General features: G+C 26.5%; 1 protein-coding gene across 1 annotated transcript in view; it reads right to left on the bottom strand.

The window, feature by feature from the left end:
• The window catches only part of LOC123296848 (homeobox protein caupolican), a 93,806-nt gene that overhangs the window by 61,954 nt on the left and 10,490 nt on the right, over positions 1 to 21,362 (bottom strand). The window lies entirely within an intron of this gene.

Genomic DNA, 21,362 nt, shown 5'->3' with positions numbered 1-21,362 from the left:
AATTATATGTAGATGATGTTTTTTTTTAATTTAGGGTCGTTTTTGTTGCTTTGGGCAAATCAATATTAATTTAAAAAAAAAAAGGGTTTTCTAAGTTGCCTGTGTTTTGAACTTGAGTTGATAAATTTGTTGTTTCCATTGTTTTAATGTATTATGAAGAATCTTTCATGATCCTTCCAAACATGGACACTATGCTCCTCATGGCAGTATTTTTTGAGTGTCAGTTAATCCATTTTGAATTATTTAACGGTTTATTCACAGTAATTTAATATTTTGTATATTTTTATATTTTTCCAAAGTATACACTGTTCTGTGGTACAAACCTTTTAGGTTAATTAATTTTTGATACCTCTAAACATAAAAAGTATCACTAACTGTGGTGACATTTTGTTTGAATGTATTATTTTCTACATTTTATTTATTTTTCTTGAAAACAGTGGAAGTACGGTTTATCACTTCAATTTTCAAAATACTACGCATATTTTTCAATTGATTTGACATTCGATGTTCATAGAGGTATTTTAAAAAAAATAATAGACTTATATATATTTATTGGCAGAATTATGCTTAAAGTATTGTACGAGAGTTTATTTTCAAAATGATAATAAATTTTCTATTGTGATAAAGATAGATTTTTTTTTTTGTATGTAGTGATAATAAACTATTTGTAATAATAGTATTTATATTTGTAATAGTATTTTTGATGTAATAATAGTAAGACTGTTTAATTCAGATTTTTGAAGTTATTAAATAAGACTGAACCTTTTATGATATTTTTTTTTGATCATTCCCTGATTGACAGGATTTCAGGAACGCATAGACAGCCTAAAACGATCTACTTAATTCAAGGGCCCAGCATCTCTCCATATTTTTGAGTTTTAAAATATATTTTCACATTCTAATAAAATCCTTTTATGTAATATAATTTTATATTATATTTTGAAATTTTATTTTCATAAAATATAATTTTCACAGATTTTCAAATTTATTAAATAATATTATTTTTTTTTATCATATTTTTAATTTTATTTTCACAATGCTGGGATAGTATTAGAGCAAGATACGTATTCGAACCGTGTGTGAGTTTTATTGGAGGCGTTTCCATGGTAACGATGCACTACTTTAATTATAGAATTGTATGGATGCATATATAATTGTATGGATTGCATTTATGTCTTACATTGAAAATTTAATATTAATGTCTCACAAATTTAAATAAATAATTTACCTTCATAAAATATTATTATGCAATTTGATTTTTTATTTGCATTATTTTTTATGCATTCAGTTTAATTAATTAGTGTTTTTCAATGATTTTAATTTGGCATTTACATGTAAAGAATTGCAAATTAGTCATAACAGCCTCCTTTATCGCCAAAATTTTCACTGAAAGCGCTGGCATCAATTTTATTGTCCCTACCACGACTACGCACACAACGAATCGTATCTATGTTAGCATAAGTAATATTAAAACATTGAATAGGACCATCTACCAGAAGTATTGTGTGCATCGGCAACCAGTAAGGGCCAGACACCCATACTACACTGACTCGTCCACCGTAACGGAGCAACCCGGGCCCGAGGCTTAAGCTCGCGCTAGCCCCTGGTTAATCCGGCGTTGATACAAAGACAAATACATTCAAAGACATCGATATTGTTTCATTTACATCATAGATTTCAACCATTTTTTTTTGTCAAACACAGAGTAAAACTTAATAAAACATTAATAATAAAAATTGATATGAATTAGTTACCAGGTAACTAACGATATTCAAATAACACATAAATTAGGGGTAAAGTTTAAGGGTGAAATACTAGTATGTAGGTACTTAAAATATAATGTATATATATTTTATATAATAAATATAGATACCTATGTAGATAGCTGCCTACCTAATAAAGTATAGGTAAAGGTAAGATTTTATACACAAAAACATTCATAAAATAAATACACCTTTAGTTAATAAATAATAAACGCTTGAATGCGTTCGTCAAGCTTACTTGTATATAATACGATTGTATTCCTTTTTCGTTAACGTTTATTTGTAACTGGATGTTAAAATAAAACAGGGTTGGTTTTATTCAATAATTTTATATTATAAACCACGCCCAATACACGTATATAATAATAATTCTTAATAAAAATTTTTATAATCATAAATACAGCATGATATTAAACATCCTCTGTACAATATACAAACCATTAAAGAAAACTTTTAAAATTGAAATTTGCATCAATATAGATTCTACATTCAAAAAAACTTTTCATCAAAAAATCCCTGATTGATTTCTATAAACATTATAGCGGAAACAAACAAAAACATGAAAAATATGGAAATCAGTTCAATAACCAAATTATAACATAACTCTTTAAGGTAGAATGTCCGTACACCCACTTTTTTACTGAATGAAATAAACATTTGAGTAGATGTGAGTCATACTTTTATCACGATAAGACGAATTCCGTATCAAAGAAAAAGGCATCTGATCTTTTTAAATAATATTAACTGTTCCCTTGATAATTATTTAATTCAAAACTTTTTCTGCGTCAATTAAAAAAGATATTCGCTATCAAAGTTGGAACTTTTTGTCTAATTAAATGTATCAGTTGACTAAAATTAAATCATATGTTTAAACCTTTTTTACAGACTTTCAGTTCAAAACCAACGAAATAATACCACTTTATCAAGCTTACAATATGAAACTGAGTGCATTATTTGTAAATGTACACTAACGATGTATAAGTATTCAGCATGTTTTTATGAACTAAACTTTAAAGGACATTATACCTTAACGCTTTGAGCATTAATAGCCATGTAAATTCTCCCCACTACTTGTAAACATCAGATAATTTAATCAGTACAAGAACTAGCAACACTTTTTAGAGATTATTTTAAGACGACTAAATTTCGAATATTTGCTTCTTGAACTAAGGTAAGGCTGAAGTAGATCGTACACCTAAGAACTAATACTGGATGCACACTAGTAAAGCAATCGAATTTTAGTCTTGCAACTTAAAATTACATTCTTTAATTTTAAAACTATCATTTTAAAATAATGGCTACACTTAATTGGTCCGAAATGGTTTTTTTTTTAAATTATAATAATTATTAAAATATTTAGTGCGGTGTTAGCAATGGCAAAACACAGAAAGGCATGCGTTCATTTTTCAACGGGTTAGCGTGTCTCGTAAATACTAATAATAACATAAATCTATAAAATAATATTTTCTAACAAGTTCACATGCTCTGACTTATTGTCATCACTGCCTGTCTGTATAAAATACGGTATTGGTTTTTAATCAGTAAAAAAATACCTATCATAATCTTTTATAAAATAGTTTATAATATCCGAAGATAAGTTAAGAAAAAATTATTCGATTATGTGTGGGATCTAACTCTAGTGTTATGGTTCGGTAACATTCAGTAATCTGTTAAAATTATCTTGGCTTTTGTTTAAGTACATCATTTATAAATTTTCTTTTCGATTCGAAAATTTCATCAATTACTTTTATAGGTATTTAAAATTGAAAAATCATTCAAATTCAGAAAATGATTATCTGTAAATAATTTGTGTGATACAAGACAACGCAATTTTGTCAGATCATTTTTGTTTTCTCTGCCAATGTACTTAAGCTCAATCCTTCGCTCTCATATAGCTCATGTTCTTATTTATTGTCACACATTACTAGAAACATGATCACAGTCTTTATAGATTGGAGTTTTCTCTCTTTGTTTAAAATCCTGTCTTAGCTCAAAATAAAAATGGTAGTTAGCTCAAAATAAAAACAGTCCTAGCTCAAAATAAAAATGGTACGGAACACTAAAATAATGATTTTTTTTTTTGTCATTTTATATAAATATCCAGTTTCCATCTTGTTATTAATAGTTTGTTTGTATAGAATCGCGCACGGCTCTTTTTTGTTAACAAATTAAATAAAATTTGACTATTTAGTCAAGCATGTATTTTAAAACAAAAATAATGTTTTTTTTTTAAACGAAACATGTTGAAAAATTGATAAGACATTTATAGATGACTTAATATTATTTTATATTACCGGTAAATTTTATTATGTGGAAATGTTAAAACGACCTTGCAACTTAAAAGCAAAGATACATTTTTAATTAATTTTTTTTAATAAAAACTCAAAACAAAATATGATAGAACTTAATTTTTTTTTGTCGTTTATGCTATTGAGGAAGTATTTTACCAGGCTCTTTTAATTTAAGAAGTATTATATAAAGTGTACTGTAATGACATAAGGATATGTAAAGAGAAAAAATCTGATAAAAAAATTTCTATATTTTGAAGTGAAAAAGCAACATTCTACGAATATTGATTGCTATCGTCATGCTACTTGGCATGAATATAGCCATAGTCATCAACATGCTATGAATATAGCATAGATATTACACCGTAACCTAGGTAAATAAAATTTTTTCAATCGAAAAAACAACACCCGTGTGATAATAATTAAAGCTGTACAATTAAATATTAACTAAGTGATTCCCTTCTTTGACCCTTTCTGATTACTGTTCGTAGATGGCATTAATTTTTTGATTTGTTTATCATTTTATAATAATTGTTATTATTATAGACACACTCAGTTATTACGAAGTTTTAAGTTTTCACATCCAGCGACAGTCGCCATGACTGACAATGTTTTTATTTTATTTTAAACGAAACGAGCCTTATAAGAAACGAGCCTGTATGATTGCAACTGAGTGTTTAGATGAAGACACAAAAGCTTATTGACAAAAATGAATAAATTATTTCCATGAAACTTTATATTAAAACTAAAGAACGGATCCAAACATCCGTAAAAATAACATAGACAAAATTATTATTTAAAATCACTGTTGTAAATCAGAGAATCTCTCTGAGTTTACCGACTATGTCAAATATTGAAATACTTGACATAAAACAACATAAAAAAGATTTGTTTTGTGAAAAGTTGTTGACGCACTTCTTTCAAAAGTGGAGTTATTATTCTTTTTTGACAATGTATCCTCAACTGTATTTAATATTTTTATTATAAAAATCTCAAAATATATTCAACAATTTGAAACGCTTATACGGTTAGTTAAAGATCAATTTTTTTGAATAAAATTAAAAACTAGAAGTGTAATTTACTGTTCTAGAAATTTGATTGATGTGGGTTAAACATTTTAACGTTAAACGTAATAGTTTCTTATGGAAAATAAACCGTTATATCTAATAAACTGTAAACAAATTGCTGGAACTAATTTTTGAGTAAGTATTGGATAATTTACAATTTCAAACGTATTTCTAGAAAAGTTTCTTAGCTTAAGTAAGACTTCAAATTATAATCACTTTAAAACTATTACACGTGAATTTCATTTCAGAATTATATTTTCATCTTCAGAACTATCCTTTTAGATCAATTGCTTAAGTGAAAATACTTTTAATTGCTTATAACGAGACAACGTTCGCTTAAAAAAAAACGCCGGATTTTGTTTTTATTTTATCGGAATATTTTCCAGAAATCTGAAATCTCGACACGTAATTCTTTATCAACATTAATTAAACTGCCTATTTTTTGTTTTCAAAGCAAGCCTCTAACTTTCCGTCTTAGAAAATTCTTTACTTTTATTTTATAAAACAACTAATATAATTAATATCGATAATTTTTTTTTTACAAAAATTGTTGATTATTTTTATGTTTACCTATAAAAATATCTTACAGTTGCAATAAATTTCTAGAAAAACATCTAGATAATAACAAATAAAAATTTCAATGAAAAACTATATTAAAATGTTTTTTGACGAATTTCCTCTTCAAAGAAACTTTACTATTGTTGTTGTTCAGATGTGATGTCATTTTAAATCGGAGTAACGCAAAATGAGCCCAATCGTTATTACAATAGTAAGGGGGTCAAGTGGAAGAGACACTTTTTAAAAAACGATATGACCATTTAACTGAAGGAGAACGTATTTTAAGAGCACAATATACAAAGAATATTCTATTATATATGTAATAACAGTTAATAATGTGTAACTTCTATAATATGCTCTCAAAATTACCGTCTCTGTCATTTAAGTAGTAAAATCTTTTTGAACAATGTGTATTTTCCATTTAAAGAAGTAACATCTTACTAAACAGTCCTGTGTATTTCATTTTGGTGATGGTACAAATATTATGCGTTGTCACAAAATTTCGATAATAATTTAAAAAGAAAATATGATCAGATAAGAATCAACAGAAATTAAGATTAAGTTGCAGGCAATTTTACAACTAGTTGTCTGTAAGCTTTTTCAGCCAATAGACTAGTTACGAGTTTAGTCCTCAATTGGTAAGGAAATGAAACTATCTAACCTGTGTGATGGAATAATTTCATTTTTAATTATTCTTAAAAAGAAATTTCTTTAGTTTACGCAGTTCCTACGTGATATTTTTTTACATATGGTATTATGAAGGTTGTTAAGTGTAATAAATGTTATTTCATACCAGATTTTTAATTACTCATGAGTGTTATCTTAACTTACTAATATTATTATTAATAATGATTTACTCCCTATTATAATAATATGATATAGTGGATAATATTGTCAAGTATGTGCAAAGTACTTCAAATTGTAATAATTTGATAAAAATATTATTATTATTTTTATTATTTGGAAGGTATTTAATAGACAATATGTTGTTTTAAAAGCCATATAATATTTGCATGATTATTTTATTAATATATAGCTAAATTCATTCATCAGTAACTTCCATTAGGCAATACTAGTTCGATCTGGGCGGAATTTTGAAGTACGATACCCGTGACTAAATGCAGGCAAGAGCAGGTATGTGATTAATGTCCATAAAATGTTAATAGAATTGAAAACTAGCTCTAAATCACTCTATTTTTTTTTTAACTTATAGAAATTATTTTTTGTTCAGCTAGCTACAAAAGCGTGGTTTTTTAGTTTTTAAAACTATTACCCACTCATTGATATTTTGAAATTTTATCTGCACTTCCACCATCAAAGATGTTTTGGTTTGGTTGTGGAATCCTAAAGATCCTGGTAAGATTAATCGGAAAAATTTATTAAATTATTGTATTGCCATTGATCCTAGAAAAGTATGCGAAGTTTCAATTCAATACGACGTTTTGAACCGATAAACTAAAAAGTTTTTTTCAAAGGTAGACTTTCGATTTATCTTTGCCACGATACATTTAATTTGAATGGAACATGTCAACCACAAGAGTGGGAAATGTTAGCTAATAAAAATAATAAACAAAAAATGTTATCAAAGCGAATCTGTGACCTAATTTCTATTGCCATCACTGTATAGCCAACTCAGTTTATTCCTTTCTGTACGGCAAATACACCTCGCGTTTGATATCTGACTTTACCGAACCCTCATTTTCCTCATTTGTGTAATATCCATCCATATTAAGTATTACTAATTGATTGACCTTGGTTTTGCATAATGCAGGTATACTAGTTAATTAAATTTATTTGTAAGCTACACTCAATTATATTTATATGCTCTTTGAAGGCAAACTCTAAAATAAGCATACCTAATCTTTTCCTGTAGTTTTTAATTTGTAGGTAGTTGAGAACTGAATCGGTCTGAATTTAAAAATAGATCAGATATGGATAAACATCTCTACAAGCACAAGGAAAAGTAAAGACTTTTTTGGTTCAAAAAATAATTATTTGCCATATTTTATTTTTAAGCAGGCAAACACATGAATTAAATATTTTCTTGAATTAAGTATGAGCAAAAAATTATTTATTGCTATAAGAACATTAACAGATAAGTAAGCTCGTTTAATTCTATTTGATAGTTTTTTGGGCTGTGTAATAAAGCTTTCGACACTTGAGCGCATAGATTTAACTGTTCATTTTGTTAGACCTTGAGGTCCACACGAATAACTTCTCAGTATAATAAAAAATTTTTCGAATCTTCTTTTGAGAATGTTTTGAAAACGACTCTTCTTTCGATCGAATGTTATGAAATTCATTTCAAATCATATTGCCGGTAATACGTTCTGATCAATACCTCAATGAAGTCGATATAGTTTTTCGTTCGAGCGCTATCTATCAGGAAAAAAATGACCACGAACGTACGTACCTCCGTATGTACGTACATACACATAATTCTTCCCCAAATTGGTATTTATGACTTTCTCATACTAACTATGAAGTCCGTCCTAATATATGTTGAAAATTTCGATTTCCTATACTGGGCTGTTAAAAATACTAGCGTTAGCGTGTTGACTCGACTTTTACCGATAAATCACTGTCAGCTAAACATACCCATATATACTTTGATAATGGAAGTTACTTTTTAATATCTCCAAATATGATTTTTTAATGAAAATTTTAAATAATATTATTACCCAATTTTTTCTTTCGTGCTCAATCAACCAAAAATATTATGAATGTTTACAAAGTAATTATACTGATTAAGTATAAACATATATGTGTGTAGTATATACAGAATTGTGTAATTATACCCATTCGTTAAAAAATATTAGGGCGTTAATATCAGTGTTACATATGCTTTTATTAATAGAAGAATAATTGATGTTTTTCATATGAAAATTTGAACATATGTTCATATTACCTATATACATGAAAATTATATTTTTAATTATATGGGAAAATGTTGTATCGTGATATCGTTGTGTGCGTAGTCATGGTAGGGACAATTAAATCGATGCCAGCACTTTCAATGAAAAATTTTTGTGATAAAGGAGACTGTTATGACTAATTTGCAATTCTTTACATGTTAATGTTATAGAAAATGTCAAACTAAAATTATTGAAAAACACTAATTAATTAAACTTAATGTATTAATTTGTGAAAATAAGAAATCAAATTGGACAAATGTAAATTATCATAATTATTTATTTAAATTTGTGAGACAATAATATTAAATTTTCAATGTATGTCATAAATGCAATCCATACAATTATATATGCATCCATATAATTCTATAATTAAAGTAGTGTATCGTTACCGTGGAAACGCCTCCAATAAAACTCACACACGGTGCAAATACTCAATATTTATCATACTTAAACTACATATACTCACTATTTTAGTTGGAGGAGAGGGGCTTTACCCTCTTCATAGTTCACAATGTAACTGAAACATCGAAAACATCGTACTTTTTCTTCAAGACATTAAAAAACGAACTTATCATAAGATTAAAAATAATAAGTAGTAGAGCAAAACTATTTACGTTTTACTCTTTAAAATTTTATTTCGTAAAACAAAAGTTCATGGATAATTATTAATAAATCAAATCTCGCTTGCTTGCCTCCTGGTCCATAGATTATGTCAACATAGTTGCTATATTTAACTGGTACAGAACACTACTTTGATCCATCATACATGAAGTTTCGTATAGCATAACAAAATATCTATCAAGGTTTTATTTAGGTTGAATATGCTTTTCAACACAAACCGCAATAGTCAATTTATAAATTAATTAGTAGTAGAGCAAAATATTTTTTACATTTTATACTTTAAAATTTAATTCCCTTTTTACTTTAAAACAAAAGTATTCTTTCTCTCGACTGTTTGCCTCCTGGAACATAGATTATGTCTGTATAGTTGTTATCATATAGATACAAAGTTCTTTGAAGAAACTGAGAAGTAGTCGTATATATTGACGCCAAGGTACACCAATTTACCCAATGCTTTAACACTAATATAGATAATGAAAATGATTATTGATGTATGGTGTAAGTATCGGTGTTTTAAAATCACTTTTTAACCAAAATAATAGCACTTAATACAATATAATGAATTAGAAATATTTTGAAACACTTCTATTAATTTTTTTTTAATGATATAGTTATCATTTAAAGACCAAGCCGATAATATCAATAATTAACTTAAACTATTCTTATACGAGTTGTTGGACGTTTCATGATTAAAATTAATTAACTTTTGAGAAACTATTTTAGAGAATATTTTTAATTTCCCAACAGTAATTTAATTTACTTCGAAAATTTCAATTTAAACTTATTTGCTTAGGATCACTTGGTTAACAGCCCAAGAAAATATAATTATTTTGGTCAAAATAATTCAAAAAACTTAATACTTACTCAATATTTAAAATTATAATAATAAATCATCTAGCAGATCTCTACAGAATTTTCGAATTAAGCACTCAGTAATGTAATAATAATGCAAAATCATTATTTTTATTTACAGAATGTTTCAGAAAAGAGGATCATTTACGAGAGTAGTTATATTTATAAGCTATTTTGATAAACAAAATTGATATAAACAATTTAACTTGAATTTTGAAATGCTTTGTTTTGTTAATATGGCCACTGAAATAAAATTTCTTTAACAAATTGAACACCAAAATATATTTCTTACATCAGGAATTACCAACAATTTCATTCTTTATATCAGACAATTTCATGAAAATGAATTCAAGAATCTCCAAACTGTACTTAATATTTAACCGGACAATTAAACTTTTCAAAAATAAATTACACAAATCAATATCATACAATGAAATTTTTCTTTTTTAAGTGAATATTCCTATGAAACCTGACTGATGGAGCAATTTTCAGGTCAGATTCGAATTCAATATTTCAAAATTTATGAAAAATATTTCATGAAATTCAATTCAGGTCTGTGCTATTAATTCTATTCGAAAAACATATTTTTTCTATGGTCTGTTAGTAATTCAAACAAAATACAACTCAGTGCTTCTATAAATTTATGTGTCTCTTTCTTTAAAAATAAAATAATACAGAATATATGATTCCCTCTGATACATTTTGTAAACAAAGCATTATATCAGAGAATTAAATATATTTTTTTTAAAATAATGATAACAGTAAAAAACCAACAAATGTTTTAACACCACGTTATAAAGTGTTGATGAATGCAACAAAAAAATAATTATTTGAAATAAATTAATAATTATTTCATATTTAATTGATGAACTTTGCCATATGTTTTTTAATTTTTTTTATTCAGTGATAACTACACCCAAATATTTATAGAGTGATTGTTTTATCAGATAAATTTTATTGCAATTTGTTTTAATAATAAATTTTAACACGAATTTGGGAAACAATTTCTTATAAGAAACTTACAAAAATATATAAGAAATATTCGTCTGGTGGAACTTCTCAGAGAAAATCTGAATACTTTTTTTCAATTCTCCCGTAGTTAAACAGAAATGTTTTTCCTTCAATTATGGAATTAGAGATAAGGAAGATCAAGATAAATAACAATAACTAAGACTATATTTGAAATATATGGAACACAATTCATCTTACGAGTCTTGCATGTTTGTCTTCCATATTATTAGCCTTACTCATGGAAATATGCAGGAGCGAGGCTAAAGTACAATAAAAAGCGTGTAAGATAAAGAAAGCCAATTATGAAAGGATGTCGGAAATTTTTTGTTTTGAAAGAAGACTTAAACATGCGGGTTTCGTTAAGGCTAGATAATCGCATAAGGAAGGTATAACCGTAAGCCGAACAAAACAAACGATAAATTAGTTGCTTATCAATTACTTACAGAAAATAAAAAATTTCAACCATAATTTTTTGGTTATATTTCTTTTCATGACTATTCATATTCATAATTTTAAGCAAAAAATAATCTATTTAAAAATTTGTAAAGTTAATATGATTAGTAGATGCAAATAATTTTTACAACAGATTAAGAAGTCGGTTTGAAAATCGGATCTAATGATTAAAACCTATACATTTGTATACAACAAAATAGACACTCTATTATTTTGATTTGTGAAATTAAAATATGCCAAAACTATTTATAAATCTTATTAATTTTTAATCCATATTTTTTAATTATTGAAGCGAACTACTTTTTTTTGTAGTTTCTTTTATGAAGTATTATTTGTGCAGAAGGCTTAAAAAATTTGTATACAAGTAAATCACTACCATACTATTAAGGTGAATTGTCTAATCCTAACTTTAATCTCATAAATCAGCAAGTCCGGATGTTTTCATGTTTCAATATTGTTTATTTTAAAAATTTACTAAAGCGATTATCAAAAAATTGACACAGATGTAGTCCAGACATTTTTAAATATAATAATAATATTTTTTTATTTTTGAAGTATTTTAAATATATTTGTCAAAAAGCAAACTCACAGTCAAAATATGTTCTGATTTCAGGATTAACGATTAACTAAGAAATATTTAATGGTGGAAGCGCATGTAACATTCCACAATATTAAAAAAAGTAGTGTATGAAAAATAAAAAACACGCTTTTGTAGCTACCTGAATTAAAAAGTAGAAAATAATTACTAAAAGTTCAAACAAAAAATAGATTTTGATTTTATTGAAACAGTAATTCTTGGTTCGAGAAACATTTGCATTTTTATGAATCATCAGCGTCGTAGTGACCTTAATACAAATTTAATTTGTCACTTTGAAAGAAAATATAGTAAAATTATTGTTATTTTTGCAGTCAGTGTCAGCCAAGGAAACAACTCTGACAGAAAACAGTTTGCTACATTAGCTTGGCTGACACCGACTCCAAAAATAACAATACATTTAATTACAATGTATTATCGTTATTTTTTTCCTTTTTAGTGCATCTTAATTTGTTTTGGAAAAGTTTTTCTTTTGAAGTCGGTTTACTTTTTGTTAAAAGTTTTTTTTATTTTGTGATTTGTAGTGAATCTGAAGTACACTAACTAATTTGTCACTAAAAAAAGAATCATCTAAATTGGTTGGCATGATATTGAGTTATTCGTCCTCTTGTAGTGCATACTTAATGCAAATTTAAGATTTTTATGGTTTGAGCATGGATGACGTTTAAAGAACTGGAACAAAATGAAATGGAACCAAACGGGAAGCACCAGCTTCAAAATCATTCAAACCATCCAAATCGGTTCACCCAGTCGAAAGTTCTGAGTTAACACTGGAGTAAAAAAAAATACAGCCGAATTGATAAACTCCTCCCTTTTTTTGTTTGAAGTCGATTAAAAAGCAGAAAACTAGTTTCACCTAAGTAAGAGTTTTGATTGTACCATATTTATTTAAACGTCTTATTTTGGTAATGAATACTGAAATTTGGTACTAAACATAAAAATGAAATTTTCATTGAACTGATAAACAAATTAAAATTTTTTTATCAACAATTTTTAATTTGCTGATAATTAGCAATGGCTTTATTAATCATTTGTTATAGTCATGTTTAAAATTTTTATTGTTTTCTTGTTTTATGCATAATAGTTTTTAAAAAAATATACTTATAACAAATATAATAGGTACATGTTCATTACATATTTGAAGTGTACTCAAAATAATTTTAATGTTATCATAAAACAACTAAAATTACAATATGCAAAATAATTTACTTCATGGAAATTTTGACATTTGTTTTTAAACATTTTTGTCGTGCTACAATATAACTGATATTAGCATAAAATGAATAATTATCAAATTTCTGGAAAATCCACTGACATATATTTATTCCAGATAATAAGCTAAAAGAATATCGGAATTACCACGAGTAATGTTTGGGATTAAAAAAATGATACAGTCTGAATTATTCAACGACCAGAATTTATTACTGTATCTGAATTAACGATTTTTTAAGTCTTAATAACTGAAATAATAACATAGGAAACCAATTTTTGGACATAGAGCATTTTTTTTTTTGAAAGCGTTCATTAAATTGGTACATATCTATGTAACAGAATCTTTGAAAGTGATTTTCTTCGATTCTGTCCGATTATCCTTATTAGGATCATCAGGGTAAACGAGTGTATAATATAAATAATTTATTTAATTTTGGTGGAAGCGCAGATAATATTCCATAATAATTATTTTAAAAAAAAACACGCTAACTAAAAAACACGCTTTTGTAGCTTGCTGAACTAAAATGTAGCTAGCTGAACTAAAGCGTGTTTCCTTAGTTTTTTTAACTTTGACTGATATTGATGCAAACCTGAAACAATTATTTCCGTCAGAATTGTTTTGAAAAGTTTCTTGGGAATACTAGGAAAATTTATTATTCTAATTAATATTCGAATATTATTCCTGTAATTTGGTAGCAAAAATTAAAGTTTAAAGAAAAATTTTTTCATACAAAATTTAATTTCTTGCCACATACAAATTAAATCTGCTACAAAAAGTTTGTAGTTCCGAGAAAGTAAGAAAATAAAAGCTCATGGCAGATGTAATTAATTTAGTTAATAAAATTGATCTTCATACCTACTTCTATGCGTTTCCACCTTTTCTAAAATACACAAATTAAGAAGTATAAAAAGAGTGGTAGCTAAAAATTAATTTTAACAAAATTTTTTAGGTCTAACGCAACAGCTTCCCCTATTAACTATGGCGATGATGACTCGAATCAAAATTTTTAATATAACCAGCCACAAACAACAGTTTAACAAGAGTTCTATAACCGATTATTTTCATACAAACAAGAAATGTTTTTCTAAATCTACAATAAATGTCGGCATCCTTTTTGAATTAATGCCAATACACTACTTTTTTCTGTTATTAGTTTACACTTAGATTAGATATGGTTACGAAAACGTTAATATTTACAAAACTTGTTTGTTTTCAAAAAGATAAAACCAGGCCATTAACAATTTTATCCTTTATCAACAAATTTATTTAATGTAGACTAAAAACTTATATGCCAGTCTGTATAAAATTTTTTTCGTACTATTAAAATAAGTGTAATAGGGGGGCAAAAAGTTAATGCCCCATGGGATGTTCTGAAACATACCCAGCTGGCTTATAAATATATATATTTATATTAATACAAAAGCCGCCCTTAAAAATATAATGTGTATTCACACCTTTCAAACAGCACTTCCCCTATATATTGCTTTAGTAACGCCAAATTTGACCCATCAAAATAAATATATTAAATCATTATAAATCACTCTTAGCCTTTTTTTTTCAACTAAATATTTTGTGTTAAATAGGCATCCTGAATAAATAATATTAAACAAGACCACACTGAATTTATAATATGAAAACTTTTTTTGAAATGTTAATATTATATAGGGGAAATATGGATTTAATAGTACGTTGTGTGTGATTTTGTTTATTTGATTATTATCCTGTGAAATATATTTTTAAACAATTATAATATTGGCAAGTTTACCTTATTGCATTAGACACGTAAAAATTGGATTAAATATTTTTATCATACAATATATTATCACAAAATTATTTATAACAATAAAATTTTGTAATAAAAGAGTTATCCAAACAAGCCGAGATAGATATCTTTGATAAAAATATCCGTTTAAATCCAAACATCCGCTGAAAAATTTTATTTCGTCCAAGTTGATCAAGATAATCAAGGGTTGGGTTAATTTTCTTGGCTTTGTGGATTTTTCATCTTAAAATACTCAAATGTTTCGATTTACCTCAGTTTATTTGGATTTAAAACTGATAAGTTGCGAAATCAAAATTTCCAAAATTTTTTTCGTTTTTTCGTTTTAGTTTAACTTAAAAAAGATTGCATATAATAATTGGTAAATTTTACTTTTGATGTGATTGATGATCGCATACTATCATGAAATTACTACCAAAAAATCGACTTTATTTTTCTTTCACTATAAAAAATTTAAACACTTTCTCTTACGGCTTTTTTGTAATTTAGAGAGAATTTTTTATCCACAAAAAGAATCTTAATGTATATGTTATACATGTTACAAAATGAAGTTGCAAGTTGCAACATGATAAGTGTGAATAATGAGTAAAATGTATAAGTACCTTAATATAGGTATTGTAAGTAATTAGAAGTATACGTGGCCTTCGATTACAACCTGGGTGGTTTATTCATACATTTTTTAAATGCAATTATAAAATTCTTGACGCCGTTTCACGCTCTATAGTGTATTTTTATATTACCATCATCAGAGCTCCTCGCTATTGTTTAATATTTAAAATGGCGTTTCATACTTGTGCACAGTCTTGAATCATTGATCACAAAAATAATTAAATCATTCAAAACAATATTAGTATGAGTTTTTTATAAATTATATTTTTCGGCATAAATTATGTACAAAGTTTATTAATTAAACTGTCAACAAATTATAAATATTTCAAAAAAAATTATTGCTGTTTAAAGTGATCAATTCTGCAATTTTTGAACTAGGCTTAACCGAATACATATAAATAAGAAAAATGTAATAATAGCTTGAATAGATTGGAGATAGTATTTGGAAAGTATTTATAATAATTTATTTTTAATGAGGTTAGATGTAACGATGAAAATTCTGAATTTCAGTTTAGTTATGGATATTTAAACCAGACGTCAGCTGCTTCGCTTGTTATTCTGAATTGTACGCAATTCAAACTTCCGTTGATTTCTTTTAAGATTTTGAAGACAATCTAAGTTCTATTTTACATCTAGAAAATTTAGGAATTTATAAAACTAAAATATTCTTAAGCATTTTCCTCTATTTGTAACATTTCTTCTACTAAGTTTTTCTTAGATTGGTTTCACTACGTTTAGTTTTTAATGAGCTATCATAATTCAATGTAATAAAATAATCGTTCAAAATCGCTTTCAAAATCAAACTCATAAACATCTCTATATATTATAAATGCGAAAGTAAGCATGTTTGTTTGATTGTTACGCTTTCACGCTAAAACTAGCGAATGGTTTTAATGAAACTGTACAACAATATAGCTCATACTTCAGAATAACACATGATATATAATTTATAAAAATATATTAATAAAAAAATAAATAATAAAAATTAATTTAATTTGATATTACAGATCAACCATAAATTACAGATTTCTGTAAAATTAGTCAATATAAAATATTTCACGGCCATCTTTTCTACCCAATGAATAATTACGACTTTTATACAAATAAAAAAGTAAAAGCTATAATATATTTTACCTGTGTAAAACAATCCTTGCCATTATTTCGAGTGTTATAGAAAGGGGATAAACGAGAGCAATCTTTTGCAATCTTTACTTTTATGGGTGGGTATCACTCTAGTTTTATAATAAATCGGAGATGGTTTATTATACGTATTGCACAGTAAAGTATATCATAAATTCAGGATATGCAAACAATTCACTTTGTTAATTTTAATTTTTACCAGCTTTTATGAACTATTTATAAGTGTATTGATTTTCTTGATACAAATTATAAAACAAACCATTTCTATTGATTTAATTATATTTCATATTACTCCATCGACATACCAACATAGAGACAATAAAATAAAACAAATACCAACTTATAAATGTGTAGTTCAAAACAAAAAATTCCCAGACTAAAAAATTGTTGAAATGTTTCAATAAACTATATAAACATGTAATTCACGTTTTGTAAAAAAGTAACAAACACAATTATATTTATAATAATAATAATAAATAAAATATTTTCTATAATGGATATTATTTCAAAAAATATAATAATAAGTAATTTGTTCACAAAAGTAAATACGAGATGCCAACCAAACTATTATCCTACCATGAATAATATAGAATGCAATAGTACCGTATACCACTTTCAATTATATAATTGTCGTAAATGTAATTTGTTCAATGTTCTATTATCTATCAGAAGCTTTAAGTGGTGAGTTTCTTTGCATGGACGTAGATCACACAACTGAATAAAACTCTGAAAGAATACAGTTTTTAACAAATAAAATTACACAAAATTTGCTTCAAGTCTTGAGAAATCATATGTAGACATCGCTTCATATCGACAGTTTTAAGAAAGTATTAGAAGGTAAGTTTTGACATATAAAAAGTACCTAAATCCAATATTAGGTACAACTTTTACGGTTATAAAAGAAACTTTTAACAAAAAAAAAAACCGACTTTAAAAGAAATACTTTTCCAAAACAAATTAATATGCACTAAAAAGTATAAAAATAACGATAATATAAAGTAGTTAAAATAATTGATATTTTTGGAGTCGGTGTCAGCCAAAGAAAAAACTCTGACAGAACATTTTGCTACATTAGCTTAGCTGACACCGACTCCAAAAATAACAATATTTTTAACTACATTATATTATCGTTATTTTTTCATTTTTTAGTGCATATTAATTTATTTTGGAAAAGTATTTCTTTTGAAGTCGGTTTTCTTTTTGTGAAAAGTCTTTTTTATTTTGTGATTTTTAGTGAATCTGAAGTACACTAACTAATTTGTCACTTAAAAAAAGATTCATCGAAATCGATTCGCGTGATATTGAGATATTCGCCCTCTTGCCGTGCATATTAAATGCAAATTTAAGACTTTTATGGTTTTTTCATGCCGTTGTCAGAACTGCACCAAAATGAAATGGGACACACGAGAAGCACCAGCTTGCAAACAGATAAAGAATCATCCAAATACAGTCGAATTGATGACCTCCTCCTCAAATTCATTATGCTATTTAACATATTCATACAAAATAAGTAGATATATAAATAAATTAGTAAAAAACAAAAAGTATCAATTCAAATATGGTAGGTACTATCCAATTTTCAACGAGTTTCTCATTGATTTGAATTTATATTATATTAGTTACTAAAATAATTTATAAATTTATTCATTTGCATTGTAAAATTTGTACTTACCTTAATTATATTTATTGACATTTTTAATGTATTTTCATGTACAAATACATGACATTTGAATAATAAATCATGCTAAATTATTTTAATTTTTCTATTAGTTTTTATTTGTGGTTTAGAAAAGAATGTTTTTATCAAAAAAAAAATTAAAATTTGAAGTTTCTCATTTCTAGTTGTTTTAAAATATGTTTTTGCAATTCAATTTTTAACCCACTTTAAATATAAAACAAATACATGTAATTTTAAAAATAAAGAATATTTTAATTTTATTTTTAAATCTTATGCATTTTAGGGCAAATATTGATTTTTGCATGACAGAAAAAACGATATATAATTACGAATTCAATTTTCTGAATTGGTAGAAAGTTAATATCTATTCAAATTCACCAGGTGAGGGGTTGAGACAGACTTTTTTCGAGAATCCAAGACATCCAGTATATTTGAATCTGTGGGTGTGGGTATTTTTGAAAGTTTTTTTTCAATTTGATTCTACTCGACATGTATTTGTCTAAGTAGTGTATGCTATTGTTTCTTTGAAATAAATATTAATATTTAATCAAAAAAATTGTTTAAATTTATGATAAAATTTTATTAAGCAAAAAAAAAAATTTTGTAATCTTTCTGCAATTTATTGTCTAATCATTTTTTCCGTAATCTATATACTGTTAATAGATGAAATAATAACTAGGACATTTTAAAACATAGTGACCAACTGCATCTATTTTTAGAGGCACTAAATATAAATCCATTACATGGATAATTGTAAGGGCAGTCTATAGAGATAGAAGGGCCAAGTACATATTTTAAAATTAAATTTGCCTAATATTATTGAAACTTATCTTTGGATTTATGGTTTGTAGGATTGCAAGGTACTCTTTTGTAAAAAATTCCGGACAATAGGGTTCTTAGGAAATACTCAATAATTCGAAAAATTCGATAGTTCGACCCTGCCCTGCAAAACAGCAAAACAATGTCTACATTGAAAATGAATGTCAAATTACACAACAACACTATAAACCTTGGCTGATATTACACATTTTCCATTTTGTATAGTTACTCGTTAACAGTTATTGAAAACAGCAAGAATAAGAGAGTGTAATTGTTAGTTTGAAAATGTTTTTCAAATCTAGACAATCAGGTTTGTTTTTGTTTTTAACTTCCCATGAGAAAGTTATTGCAGTGGATCTGAAAATCTTAATCGAAATTTTCAGCATTACTTTCATAGTTAGGATGATTATGATTCAGTCCATTTTAGATGAATGCCTGTGTATACGCATGTGTCGCTTTCGATTTCTCTTGAATTAAAGGTGATAACGACTTTGTATTGGTGCCAATCGTTGCGTAATGGCATCAAAATGTGCTGAAAAAACGGCCAAAGTGGTGTATACAAAAATTGATAAAATTTGCGTTTTAATATTAACAAACTGGAATTTTTAATCATTAGTAAAATTGTAAAAAAAATAAACAATATGTAGCAACAGTGCTTAAGGCCGTTATGGCAAGTAATTTTCATCGTATGGAAAATTGATGGTGTGAACTATAAGAGTAGCACTCACATAAACAGCTTGTTTTTTTTTGTAGTCATTTTATTTCTTTCAATTTTATTATAAAACTTTATTGCCATTTTATTATAAAAATATTTCATGTTGACTGGAGAGTGTACAATTTCTGTTCTGTTTCCATCGGTGTAATACACTGAATGTTAGTCGAAAAGGATATTGCTATTACGATTTTAAAACACTATCATTTTCTAAATACACTCAGTGTAAATATTGTATTAATCAGGATACAAAAAGAACATAGTTATAGTATAGAAGACATAACACTCTCTCGACTACAGTACAGTATATAAAATATATGGTCACGATCAAAAAATAAAATGTAGAACATTTTTGTTGGATTACATGTTGTAAAAATTTCACCATTATTTTTGTACTGGTAAAGCCAAGTGTTTAAAAACACTTTTAATGTAAAAAAATAGTAATAATCAGTTCGATCAATGGAATCATTATGTTTCTTAAATCTAGACTTTTAATCAAAATGTTTAATAATAGTTAAAAAAATAGTTAAAACTAGCAAAACATGGAAAATGTTGAAGTGGTTTTGTTTTTGAGATTGTAAATTCTTGTATATAAAGTGTTTCAAGTTATAACAGCAGAAATTCTTCAAATGGTAGATAGCATTTAAATAATTTCTCAACATACTTACATCCAGGAAAGCGTGAAAACAGTGTATAGAAATTTTAGAATAATATTAAGAATATTCCTGAAACGGTAGCTTAAACAATTGGAAATTTTCCACACAATGTCCCAAGCATACATTTGCATTTGAAATAAAGTCCATAGTCTAAGAGATTTTGGAACTATGTTACTTATCGCACGATATTTGTTTGCTAGTTTAGAGTTAAAACCAAAAAAGCTGCAAAAGACATCAAAAACCGACTAATAGGTTATCAAAGAAATTAAAACTTTTTCAATCGATTCAGGTTGCCATGAATTTTGAAAAACTGCAAAAATCTTTTATAACTGCCAATTTGTCGTTTTTGCCAAAATTTTATGTTTTATTATTTAAAAGAATTGACTTGCGAAAGTTATCAGAAGTTAAAGAAAACAGAGATAATCATTTTGTCAATTCAACAGTTACCCAGCGACTTAGTATTTTAAAATCAACGATTGTTTTTAAGATCGTATTTATACACACGAAAGGTACTTAATAATATGCTGGAAGGTGTGACCGATGTCAAATAATATTTCGTTAGGAATCGATAAAAATCGAACGAAAAGATGTATCTTACTCAAAAAATAGTTAATCTCTATAATTTTTATACC

The sequence above is a fragment of the Chrysoperla carnea genome, chromosome 3, assembly GCF_905475395.1.
Source record: "Chrysoperla carnea chromosome 3, inChrCarn1.1, whole genome shotgun sequence".
Lineage (NCBI taxonomy): Eukaryota > Metazoa > Arthropoda > Insecta > Neuroptera > Chrysopidae > Chrysoperla > Chrysoperla carnea.
Note: the sequence above shows the minus strand (reverse complement) of the source record. Positions and strands in the feature narration are given on the sequence as shown.